Raw genomic sequence first — 8,956 nt, 5'->3', positions numbered from 1 at the left:
ATCATCCGGGAACTGGAGAGCCCCCAGTTGGGTGCTGTGCCTCACATGGTGCCAAGCAGACCTAAGAAGAAGTGGATGGGTTGAGATGCAAGTTTGAACTCTTGGGATTACAGTGAGGTTCTCGTCGACTGGCCATTCTTTTTTTGTTTTTTTTGAGTTGGAGTCTCACTCCGTCACCCAGACTGGAGTGCAGTGGCCGCTCCCGGCCACTGCAGCCATGACCTGCTGGGCTCCGGCGATCCTTCCGCCTCAGCCTTCCAAGTAGCTGGAACTACAGGTGCGTGCTACCACGCCCGGCTAATTTTTGATTTATTGTAGAGATGAGGTCTCACCAAGACGCTCAGGCGGGTCTTGAACCCACAGGCTCAGGCAATCCACTCACCTCGGCCTCCCAAAACGCAGGATTACAGGCTGAGCCACCGAGCCTGGCCATTCTTCCCCTTTCTCCTGATGCTGCCCGGCTGCACATGGTGGGAGGGGGTGGCCCTGTGTGCTGCTGCGGTGGAAGGAGGGAGGCTTAGGAGCTAGATATGGCACACAGGCATCAGGAGGTCACCAAGATGCCCACTGTTCTGTGAGCCAGACAGAGCCTGTCTTCTGTGTGTCCCAAGTCTCAGGAAGGCAGCAAAGACACTGGGGCAGCCTCATGGAAGCAGAAGTGATGACAGCTTTAGCTCAGCCCTCGCCATGTTTATGTGTGTAGCCTCAGCACTCCCCTCATGGATTTGCAGTCCCCAGGTTCTCCCAGCGCCCCCTCCTCAGTGAGACCAGACTGATTTTCCTAACACGCAAATCTGAGCCAGTCACCACCCTGCTTGAAATCCTTCAGCGGCTCCCCAAGGTCCTTGGGCCCTGGTGTTTCAGTTCTGCTCCCCCACCCCAGACTTATTTTACGCTGCTGCCCCCTTGCGCCTACCCCTTAGGCTCTACATATGCTCCCTTGCATCAGCCAGTCCCTTTACAGGCACTGCTTCTTCTGCCTGGCTAGCCTCCCACCTTCCTGTCTCCCACTCACCTCTTGCCTCCTGTCTTCCTTGCTCTCGGCTCCATGTCACCTCCTCTGGGGAGCCTCACCTGCCTCCCCCCTCCAGCTAGATCAGTGAGCAGAGTCTTGTGTGTGTGTTTCTCTCTCTCTCTCTCTCTCTCTTTCTTTCTTATTTTAAAGATGTGGGGTACAATTCAGGGTTAGATATACAAATGTTCATCATGTAGCTACCCTTGTTGGTGAGGTATGCCCCTCCCTCCCCTGGCAGTTTCCTTCAACTGCCAATCTCACCCCCTCTCCCGATCACCATACACAAAAATCAACTCTAAATGTGTGTGTTTTTCCACTGCTGCTCCCATCAGACTCTCTCATTTGCACGTGAGCACAAGGGCCTGTCCATCGTATCCCTGCATGGGGGGTGCTCAGTACCCTCTAAATGTCGAATTCCCACGTAATAGACAACCAGCATTCATGGGCTACTTTCAGGGGCCCATATGCTTTTCCACTGAACCGTGGACTCTTCACCAATATGCATGCTGTCTTATCACCCCCTCTTACTGATGAGGAGACGGAGCTTCTGAGGCACCCAGCGATTCTCCAAGGTCAGGTAGGGGTACTCAGATTCCAACACGTTGTAGTTGTGTGTGACTTGTGATGTACCCAGAGATGTGCATCAACACTTCTACTGCCACGTTATTGGAAATAGCAAAGGATAAACACCGCCTGTGTGCCCATCAAAAAGAGGAGGGAGAAACAGACGGTTCTGTGTCCATGCGGTGGACACAGCAATGATCTGGATTGACAAGTCCTGAGCATGGTCATGGAGTGACAGGCACATCGTAGAGGGGCAGGTACAGTGAGGTGCTGCACTTGGAAAGCATAAAAACCCCAGGAAATGCCAGATGCTCAGGAGAAGACACACGGACTTCAAGGATAGTGGTGGCCTGGGGTGACAGAGGGAAGGGCACGGGCAGAGGGGCTTTTAGCCATATCTATGTTGGCATTTTAGTATAAAATATTTGAAGTGAATGTAGCAAAGTATGATCAGGTAAATCTGGGGAATGGGTTCCCTCATGTCTGCTAGATGTTTTTTTTGCGTGTTTTTCTGTTTTTTTGAGTCAGGGTCTCACTCTGTCGCCCAGGCTGGAGTGCAGTGGCATGATCATGGTTCACTTGCAGCCTTGACCTCCTGGGCTCAAACAGTCCTTCTGCCTCAGCCTCCCAAGTAGTTGAGACTACAGGCATGTGCCACACCCAATTTTTTGACTTTTTGCAGAGACAAGGTCTCACTATGTTGCCTAGGCTGGACTCGAACTCCTGACCTCAAGCAATCCTCCTGCCTCAGCCTCCCAAAGCACTGGGGTTACATATGTGAGCTACGGCACCTGGCCTTTTTCTGTGTTTGAAATTGCTCCATAAAGGTTTTTTTTTTTGGGGTCAGAGTCTCACTCTGTCGCCCAGGCTGGACTGCAGTGGCACGCTCTTGGCCACCGCAGCCTCGCCACCCAGCCTGCTGGGCTCAGGCAATCCTTCTACCTCAGCCTTCCAAGTAGTTGGAACTACAGGCGCATGTTATCGCGCCCAGCTTATTTTTTTTATTTTTATTGTAGAGACAAGTTCTCACTAAGTTGCCCAGGCTGGTCTCGAATCCCTGAGCTCAGGCAATCCTCTTACCTTGGCCTCCCAGAGTGCTGGGATTACAGGCTTGAGCCACCACACCCAGCCCTAATGGTTTTTAAAATAATACTATCAAATGTGCTTGTTCAATGCTCTTCAGAAGCTAGGAGCTTAAAAACATCTACTCCCTCTCTCCCACCTCAGAATAGGCTATGCCCTATTGTGTTCCCAAGTTTTCCAGTCACTCTCTGAAGACCATTTGTGGGCACCTAAGGTGTGCCAGGCCCTATCCTAGGTGTAGGAGACACAGTAGTAAACACAGATCATTCCTGGTGCTCATAGCTGTCATACTGTTTCCTCTACTTGTCCCTCTTTTCCTTTTAAATGCAAACCAGAATGACTTGCCAGACACCACCATGTTATACTCTTTTGTTCTTTCTTCTTTTTTTGTTGTATTTTACTTTCCTTTTTCAATGAAGCTGACCCAGGTTCAAGTCTCCTACTGATTCTGTGACCCATGGCAAGGTACTTGGCCTCAGTGAGCCTCCTTTACCTGTCTATAAAACGGGGACAGTAGCACTGTCTCCCAGGGTTGTGTGAGGATGAGGGAAGTGTGTCAACCCCAGGTGCAGCACCTGGCACAGAGTGGAGGAGACCCAGTTCCCTCCTTCCTCCTCTCCTCTCCCTGGTGGCCCTCAGCAGTGCCTAGCTTGTGGCTGACCTCTAAGGACAGCATTTGTTCCCAAATTTTTCACTACCAAGAACTCCCCTTTTTATCATTTTTCTCATGCTCGAGAAGATTTTGATCCCAAATTGCATGTTTTAAGTTATTATTAATTTATCTCTCATTTTTTATTAATCAAAGACGTAGATAGCTGCCCCTCAGAGCTTCTGATCTGTACATCCAGCTGGGAGCCACGTGGGCTTGACATAATTCCAGCCAGGGGCAAAGGGACTCGGCCGCGTGTGTGGCCTGCATGGCCCGAGGAGGGTAAGTGTGGCTGCATCTTACTCTTTTACCTTTTGAAACTGACAGGGCATCACGGCAGCTGCTGGCTTTGCCCAAGTGGGTGCTGCTTTCACAAGTGGTCACTGCCTGGCAGGCTGGGGGCTGAGTTTTGGGTGCCAGGCTCCAGTGTGGGGCCCCGCCCAGTCCCTAGATGCCTCAGCCCACAGGGCTCACTCCACATAGATTGTGTACACCAGCACGGTGCAGAAGAGCATTGGGGTTCTCCTAGTGGGAGGTGGCAAAGCTGTCTGCGTGTGGGTCCCACAGGCTCTGGCTGAAGACTGCCATGCCATCCTGCCCCCGTTCCTGATGCTGACAGACCACACTAGCTTGTGGCAGGACAAGGTGATAGCTTTGACCAGATCTCAGACTTCAGTACTTAGAACCGCAGCCGGGCGGGCACACCGGTCCCGGTGGTAGGCCAGCCTGGAGGACAGGTGAACCCGGACACAGTGGAACTTCACCTCTGGCTTGACTGACCACAAGGGAACCTGGAAGGAGAAGAGGTTGAAGCCTAATGTGCTGAATGCAGACCCTGAGTTGGAGCATGGGATTTGGAACAGTGGGATGGGAAAGGGAACGCAGACCCGGGAACGTGCGAAAATAGCTTTACTGGCTGTAAGGTGCTATGTGTATGGCGGAGATAAGTGTCCCGTGGCCGGTGGCCACCACTCCCCTCCCTCTGGCTGCACCCCAGATACTGCCTCTGCCCTTACCTGCTCCTGGGTGATGCTAATGGGCTGGTGGTGGGTCGGCTGCAACCGTGTTCTCAAAGACGTCCAGTTTTATAGAAATGAAAACGAGTGTTGAGGTGGGCAGCATTCGCTGAGCGCCTGCTGAACACCAGGCTGTAAAATGTGAAATTTTTTTGTCTGGATTTGAGCTGAGTGAGTGAGGATTTGAGCGCAGGAAGTTTACCCAGGAAGCACGATGAGGGAGACAGGAAAAGAGGATGGTAAAGGGCAGATGGGTGGGCGGGCTGCTCCTGATGGCAACCAGGCTCGTCCTGCCAAGCCCTGCCAAGAGACTGTGTAGGACACGTCTCTGTTTTCCCACCGAGGACTAGGAGGCCGGGGCATTTGTCCACTGATGACCCAACTTCCATCCTGGCTGAGGGTATGAACTCCTGGCACTCTGGCCTTCCCAGGACAGGCTCAGTGCCCAGCCTGAGTAGCCCTTAGGCAGAGGGACAAAGGAAGCCATCAGCTCACATAGAAAGTTCCTGTAGGTACCTCTGGGTGGGCAGATTAGCACATCAACAGTGTCCATGGGCCAGGCGCAGTGGCTCATGCCTCTAATCCCAGCACTTTGGGAAGCAGAGGCAAGAGAATTGCCTGAGCCCAGGGGTTCAAGACCAGCCTAGGCATCTTGGCAAGACCTCATCTCTACAATACATCAAAAAATTAGCCTAGCACGGTAGCACACGCCTGTAGTTCCAGCTACTTGGAAGGCTAGGTGGAAGGATCGCCTGAGCCCAGCAGGTTAAGTCTGTGGTGACCGTGAGCATGCCACTGCATTCCAGCCTGGGTGACAGAGTGAGACTCCAGCTCAAAAAACAAAACAAAACAAAACATATCTCCCCTCCCTTAATTCTCACAATCTTTAGAGATCAGCAGCTTCCTCATTTTACAGGCAAAGGAAGAAATGGTTGCCTAAGAGGGACAGTAGCTAGTGGAGAGAGTGGTGTTCTCTCATGAGGACAGGGCTCACTACGTACCCCCCCATCTAGCTCCATGTCTGGCCATAAGTGTGGAAGTAGTGTCTGAGGGAGCTGGTGGAAGCCCCGTGACCGTGGGGTCGTCACTGCTCTTCTGTAAGATAAAGATGGCAATTCCTAGCCTCCCAGGGTTGTTTGGCGGAGTAAAGGAGATTGTGAAAGCAGTGTTCAGCTCAGGGCCTGGCCCACAGGGGAGTCTCGGGGAGTACTCTCTCCCTTCCTCTGCCCCCCTCTAAGGGGAGCAGGTGTCCTTGCCAAGGGCAAACCTTCGCGCCCAGCTCAGTGATCCCCTGACCCTCTGGATCCGTGGGTCTTTTCCTCCAGGGAATACCAGAGTATCCACTGGCTCCATCCAGCGAGCACCGGAGCCTGGCTAGCTTCCCCCATGATAATGCAACAGAGCCGAGAGCAGCTGCCTTCCCTCTGCGTCCTTCCAGTGAAGATTCCCTCTCTTCCCTCCTGCTCTCTCTCTCTCTCATATCTTCAGCCTCTCCTTGGAGAGCTGCCCACAGCTGCAGTGCCTGCTTCCTCACCTTCCTCCACTGCTCAACCTACTGCAGTCGGCTACCCGCCAAACCCTACCCCATGCATGCTCCCTAAGGTCCCTGGTGTCCAGAGGTCACTTCTGGACCTGTTATTTATTTTTATTTTTTTGAGTCAAGGTCTCACTCTGTCACCCAGGCTGGAGTGTATTGGCACAATCTTGACTGTAGCCTCAACTTCCTGGGCTCAAAGGATCCTCCCGCCTCAGTCTCCCAAGTAGCTGGGACTACAGGCATGTGCCACCATGCCCAGCTAATTTTAAAAATTTTTTGTAGAGGCAAGGCCCCACTATATTGTCCAAGCTGGTCTTGAACTCCTGGGCTCTAGCAATCCTCTCTCATCGGCCTCCCAAAGTACTGGGATTACAAGGGTGAGCCACTTAACCCGGCCTGGACCCATCATTCTATGAGTACCAGGAATGATTTGTACTGTTTACTGCTGTGTCTCTTATACCTAGAACAGAACCTTCAACGAATGACTGAAAAACTTGGAAGCACAATGAATGTAGCACATTCTGAGGTGGGAGAGGAGACTTAATGTTTTTATACCTCTTGCTTCTGCAGAATTTGAGACAATTGTCAATTCCCTCCTTTCTGAGCTTGAGTTTCCTCCATGAGATAATAATTTCTACCTCACCTGATCACTCTGAGGACAAGATAACTCATTCAGGCCGGGTTCGGTGGCTCAGCCTGTCATCCCAGCACTCTGGGAGGCTGAGGTGAGTGGATTGCCTGAGCCCGCAGGTTCGAGACCAGCCCAGGCAACTTGGCGAGACCTCGTCTCTACAATAAATCAAAACGTAGCTGGGTGTGGTAGCATGCGCCTGTAATTCTGGCTACTTGGAAGAAGGAGGCAGAAGGATTGCCAGAGTCCAACAAGTCAACGCTGGGTTGGCTGTGAGTGTGCCACTGCATTTCCAGCCTAGGCGATGGAGTGAGACTCCAACTCAAAAAAAAAAAAGATAACTCTTTCACACAGGTATTCAGCAAACATTTCTGAACACCTACTTGTGTTCAGCCTTTGTGCTGGGTTCTTAAGGACCCTGACTGGGTTGTTCACCATGTCCAGGGGGTTACAGATGCTGTTGTAACAGATGTGAACAGCCTGGTGCTCTGCCTGGTACACAGCGGACATGCAGTGAGTGTGGGCTTCTGTCTTCTCTTTCTGCCCTCTTTCTGTCTTCAGTTTCCACAGCCAGAAAGTGGGTAGGATGAGGGACTGGACATGCCCTCTCAACTCCCCTCCATCTCTGCCAGACGGTGCCTGGCGCTCCCCTCTCAGCTGCCCCACCCTTCCTCCTCCTTCCCCGAGCCCTCCCTGCTCCCTGGTCCCATGGAGGAGGCCTGAAGGCTGAGTGTGGCTGCCTCTGTGTCTAGCTCAGCTGCCCTCATCCTGCTTGATGGAGGACCAAATCGGGAACTGCTGCTTCTCCGGCCAGAGTGACCAGCAGCCTGAGGGGAGACACAGGTGCTCAGATGAGAGTCGGGAAAACCCAGGGCTCTCCATGAAGGTGTCTGTGGGGGTCCTGGCCCCCGGCTCCCTGCCACTCCAGACATCTACAACCAGGTCACACCTCTTCTTGCTCTCCACCCACAGGGCTCCACAGGTCTCGGAGCTGGTCAGACACAGGTTCACATCTCAGCATTGCCCTGAGCCGCTGTGTGATTTTACACAAATCACTTAATTCCTCTGAACTTCAGATTCCACATTTGTCAACTGCGGTGTTTTGTTTTGTTTTGTTTTGTTTTTTGAGTTGGAGTCTCATTCTGTTGCCCAGGCTGGAGTACAGTGGCACACTCACAGCCCCCCGCCGTCAACCGGCTGGGCTCCAGTCAGCTTTCCACCTCAGCCTTACAAGTAGCCAGAACTACAGGCATGTACTACCACACCAGGCTAATTTTTTATTTATTGTAGAGACGAGATCTCACCAAGTTGCCGGGCTCAGGCACTCCACTTGCCTTGGCCTCCCAAAGTGCTGGGATTAAGGCTGAGCCACTGAACTTGGTCTGTTGTGGGTATTTTTATTCCTTCTCTCCACAAGTATTTACTGAGCACTTAATCTGCACCATGGGCTGAAACACAGCAGGGAATAAAATGCAGACCTCTGCTCTCTCAGTATTTACATGCTGGTGGGGAGACAGACAGTAGACAGCCAGGGGTGTCAACTAGGGTAGGGCTGCCCCCACGGTGGTGTTTGAAATACAGTAAGTCTCCTACATACGATCCTTTAAGTTGTAAACTTTCAAATATGTGAATATACATTTGCATGTCCAATCATATAAGTTAGTTCACATGTCTGGTATACATTGTCACGTGCATGCATACTCTACAACTGTTGTGCTTTTGTGCACTTTACTGTACAGTACTGTATAGAGTACAGTAGAACAGTATCTTTATTTCAAACCCAGGATGTCCAGAAGCAAGTGTAAAAGCAGTGGTGATATAGCTGGTACTATATAGCCGATTGTGTTAGTTGGGTACTGAGGCTAATATTGTTGGACTTAAGAACATGCTCTTGTAGCGGAACTCTTGTATCTGTAGGGGACTTACTGCATTGGGAGAAACTGACACCTCCTCATAGAGCTGTGAGGATTCAATGGGAAAATGTGCATAGCGTATTGAGCAATGGGTCTGGCACATGGTAGGTGCTTCATAAATGCTTGTTGAAGAAATAAACATGAATAAAAGCAATTCCCTCTGAGCCCTGATCACCAAGGAATGAAATGAAGCTGATCATTCTTACCTTGCAAAGATATTGTAAAGATAGTAAATGTAATTTAGGCTGGGCACAGTGGCTCATGCCTGTAATCCCAGCACTTTGGGGAGTGGAAGTGAGAGGATTGCCTGAGTCCAGGGGTTCAAGACCAGCCTGGGCAACTTGGCGAGACCTTGTCTCAACAATAAATCAAAAAATTAGCCGAGAGTGGTGATGCATACCTGGGGTTCCAGCTGCTTGGAAGGCTGAGGTGGAAGGATCACCTGAGCCCACCCAGCAGGTCAAGGCTGTGGTAGCCATTACCATGCCGATGTACTCCAGCCTGGGTGACACAGTGAGACTCTGACTAAAAAAAAAAAAAAAAAAAAA

This window comes from Carlito syrichta, unplaced genomic scaffold, assembly GCF_000164805.1.
Source record: "Carlito syrichta isolate Samal-C Ts95f unplaced genomic scaffold, Tarsius_syrichta-2.0.1 Scaffold316384, whole genome shotgun sequence".
Lineage (NCBI taxonomy): Eukaryota > Metazoa > Chordata > Mammalia > Primates > Tarsiidae > Carlito > Carlito syrichta.
The sequence above is the reverse complement of the archived record's forward strand: the minus strand, read 5'-3'. Positions refer to the sequence as shown.